The 4095-nt window shown below is 40.4% G+C and overlaps 1 long non-coding RNA gene across 1 annotated transcript; it reads right to left on the bottom strand.

The window, feature by feature from the left end:
- Positions 1 to 3096: 3096 nt before the first annotated feature.
- Positions 3097 to 4089, bottom strand: LOC107838151 (uncharacterized). The gene is made up of 2 exons (XR_001664204.1): positions 3890 to 4089; positions 3097 to 3190 (listed from the first exon to the last, which is right to left on the bottom strand). It is a non-coding gene; the product is annotated as an uncharacterized LOC107838151 (long non-coding RNA).
- Between the last annotated feature and the right edge of the window lie 6 nt (positions 4090 to 4095).

Here is a 4095-nt window from a genome sequence, read left to right as displayed (position 1 = left end):
TCGGAACATAAAGAAACTGAAGGGCTGCTGTTGTTGAAGCCCCCAGTGTGTGTGTGTGTGTGTGTGTGTGGGTGTGTGTGTGTGTGTGTGTGTGTGTGTGTGTGTGTTTCCCTGTAATGTTCAGATCGTCATCCGTCTGGTTTCCCTAAAGCAGCTCCAGTGTTTCTGCAGAAAGCTGCTATAAAATCTGATTTAATGACGTTTGTTTCCAAACCAGCATCAGGTTAACCAAACCTGCTCCGATCCAATAAAACCAGGATGGACTTGGACCTGAGTTTGGATCAGTTCCTCCAGTCACAAATCAAAGCAGCTCTAACAGAATCTGAAGCAGACAGGCCTTCCTCTTCCTCCTCTTCCTCAGTCTGGAAGCTGATTTCTGCCGTCTGGGGGAAAATGGCCACAGCGTCTTCATCCATAATCCAGGTTCTGAGGTTGATGGTCCATCCAGATGGTTCTGAGCTCAGAGAACTGGACACCACCTCTGGACCAGGTCAGCATCGTGTCTTCTCTGCACAACGTTTGCATCAGAGTTAACTGTGCAGTGAAAAAAATTTCTCTTTTGTTGAAATTTTAAAATCTGGGTCTTGGATGAATGATATAAAAGCTTAAAAATGTCAGATGAAATTTGCATATAACAAAGAACTAGAATTGGTTATGAACTACAAACAAGTTTTGTTTAATGGATCCTACAGAATTTAAGTAGCTTCACTTGTGTTGTGAACTATTATGAGGCTGATTTTGATGGATTCTCCTCATTTTAAAGCTGTTCCACACTGAAGAGGTCAAAGGTTAAATTCTGAATTTTCTGCTTCCTCTCTGATCCTGAAACGTTGTGAGCAGAAGGACCAGATTCTGGACAGAATCAGAACCGAGCTTCAAACTCATTAACATAATTTCTGAAATTTTTATTTTTTCTGTTTGAGATGTTCAGTTCTGGCTGCTTGGCCCGGTCCGGTCCGGTCCGGTTCGGTCCGGTCCAGTCCGGCCCAGTCCGGCCGGGTCCGGTCCGGTTGCCCTGAGCCTGAGCTGCATTTGTTTTCGGAGCGGAGGCCCGGTTCAGCAGCAGACACGTGGTGTTGGTCCAAACCCAGATGTGCTTTTTGCATCAGTCCAGAAATTTTTATGGCTTCTGGGGCTCAAACTCAAAACACTCTCTCTCTCTCCCTCCCTCTCTCTCTCTCTCTCTCTCCCTCTCTCTCTCTCTCTCTCTCTCTCCCTCTCTCTCTCTCTCTCTCTCTCTCCTGCGGTTCTGTTCTCCCACTGAATAACACACACCCTGCTGGGAGCTTTGGTGTTTGGGACCCAGCAGAACAGAACCCAGCGGGTCGTCGGGCCGCAGTACTGCAGGTTAAACTGGATCTAGACCTGCTGCTTTCTGCTGGAGGAGTGAAGCAGTGTTGCATTGTGGGTCATTATGTAAGAATTAAAGGGCTTCCTCTGCTGATGAACTGAAGAAAACCTGATGTCTTCGAACGCGGCTCAGTTGGGGAAGAACAAAAGATTTCTTTGAGCCCAAACTTTGGATATTTCACAATCCGAGACGCCGCCTGGTTTCTGCTGTTTGTTATGGAGAAAACTGAGCAGGAAATCTGCAGATTTAAACCTTCTGACCATCCAGCAGAGGAATTACAGGACTGAACTTTAACTTACTCATAATAAAACAAAGATATTCAGTAAATAAGAAAACTTCAGTGTTTTACTGCTGGTTATTTTTCACCGTTAGAGGTTTCTACTGGTTGATTTAATGGAAATGAAAAATTATTAGTGACCTCAGTTACAACATAAACATGTTCAGTCATGATGCTCTTTTCTGTTTATAATCATATTAAAATAGTTTAATAGACAGAAGAGAAGAGAATCAAACTGATGTTTAACAACAGAGATCATTTGTATTAATTATTCATAAATAATATTTATAACTTTATTCCAGACAATTTGCTTAATATAAATGAAAACTTGTTCAAGTTGAATGGTGAACTATGAACATGAACCAGTTCTGAACAAACATGAAACACACACAGACAACTTATTGGAAAAATGAGGAACAGGATTATGAATAAATCACAGATTAATCTGATCAAACATCGCAGCTGTTTGGATTCATTCAGCCTGAAGGACCATTACCGTCGCTAATGCTAACGCTAACTCTAACGCTAACTCTAACGCTAATGCTAACGCTAACGCTAATGCTAACGCATCCTGCTCATTTCTTCTGATTCTTCGCTCCTCCCATTGTGAGAAACAGGAATCGTGTGCTGTGATGTTTTACAGCATTTATACCAAATTCATATCAAATGACATCATAATGTGGATTATGATGTCATTAAAAACTCATTTATGTTTTTAGCCTCACAGCTCAGCTGTACTTTGCTGTAGAAACATAAAGGAAAGAGGAACTTTAACCTTCTGACTGCATGTTGATCTGGTTTACAGTTTTTATTCAGTCATACTTTATGTTTCATCATTTCTGGAGATTTTCCAGCAGAGTCTTCAGAGTCTGATGTCACTGTAGATTCTGTTATTTTTTATTTAATGTTCTGTATTGGCCACAGTTTCATCTCCACTAAACATTTTAATTATGGAAGGTGTTTCTGCTGCTTTCACCTGTGAGACAGTTTTCTGTCCAATCAGGTCGGAGTTCAGACTCGTTAAGGTTTCAGCTCTGATTCTTCAGATCTCTGACAAAAACACATTAAACTCATAAAACTGGATCTGTTTCCACGACAACCTTCTCCCTCTGCGCTTCCAAAAACGTCTCAGTACAGATTTCACTTTCCTCACAGAGACTGTTTGTCCGAGGCCCAAAACGGAGCTGTGAGCTCGTTCTCAAAATGAGGTCACCATGGCAACCAGTGACTCAGCATGAATACATGTAGTGGTGCTGTGGGATTCCTCCTGGACTTTCTGGATCCTCCAGGAGGAACCAGGAAGGTTCTGATGGGAACCAGGAGTCTGAATGCTCCTCCTGGATCTGCTGTGTTATGAATTCACTCTGCAGACATTTTAGAACTAAGCTTTCTTTGTATTTCTCCTTAAATTTGTGTCTTTCAGGCAGATTGTAGGGCTAGTTTCATTTTCTTTTAGAAAACCTTTTGATATTTCAGTAGAAAGTGTCTGACTGACTGGATGCATCTGATCTGGCCAGCTGGAGCGAGGCAGCTTCCCAAAGCCTCACCTCTTTATTTTTAGACTAAAAACAGAAAAAAGAGACAGAAAAACAAAGAAAACATGAAGATTTAAGGCTGAAGTGACTCTGCACGCTGTAGGTTTAGCTCGTAAAGATCCTGATCTCTACGGATTTCATCCACTGGAAAGAAATATCTCTGCAATAAATCACTAAGTTTACAGATAAAAAAAAAAGCTGCAAGAGTATTTTAAGGTCTGAAAAACATTTGATACTGTTGATCACAACTTTATTAACTAAACTTGAAGTGGATCAAAAGCTCCTTAAAGAACCAGAAGCAGTTTGTGAAAATAAATGATCATAAATCATTAACAGGAAAACTACACAGTCAGAATTAGGTCATTTTTCTTGTTTATTACTGACGCACGCAAAGTAAGAAAATAATTTAAATTTGCATTGTTTGCAAATGATTCAATCATTGTCTAAAATATGCAGCAGATTATGTAAATGATTACAACAGAAATAAATTAAAACTGATAAATTATTAAAATCTACTGAGTAAAACAAATATTATGAACAAGCTAGTGAGGAGTTTACAACTGGAAATACACAAATAAAAAGTAAATTAAGCAGAACATTTTGCGTAAACTGTAATCACAAAATCTGATGGAAACATTAACTGGTAAAATATTCTGTAGTATTTAGGATCTGAAATCTCTAAAACTTCTATTTTTACTGAACCGGTTCTGCTTTTCAGAACTTTACCTGGTTTAGGTTTTGATCCATGAGCCGCTTCATCCTGCCGTTCAAGGAAGAGGAGGGAGAGGAGAGAGAGGAGGAAGAGGAGGAAGAGGAGGGAGAAGAGGAAGAGGCAGTGGTTGTCAGGAGGAATATTTGGGTTGATTCATAGCAACCACTCCAAACTGCTGGAGAGAGAAAGAAAGCAGGACCAACATCTGGAGAGGCAGGTC

This window comes from Poecilia formosa, unplaced genomic scaffold (genome assembly GCF_000485575.1).
Source record: "Poecilia formosa unplaced genomic scaffold, Poecilia_formosa-5.1.2 Scaffold216, whole genome shotgun sequence".
NCBI lineage: Eukaryota > Metazoa > Chordata > Actinopteri > Cyprinodontiformes > Poeciliidae > Poecilia > Poecilia formosa.
Note: the sequence above shows the minus strand (reverse complement) of the source record. Positions and strands in the feature narration are given on the sequence as shown.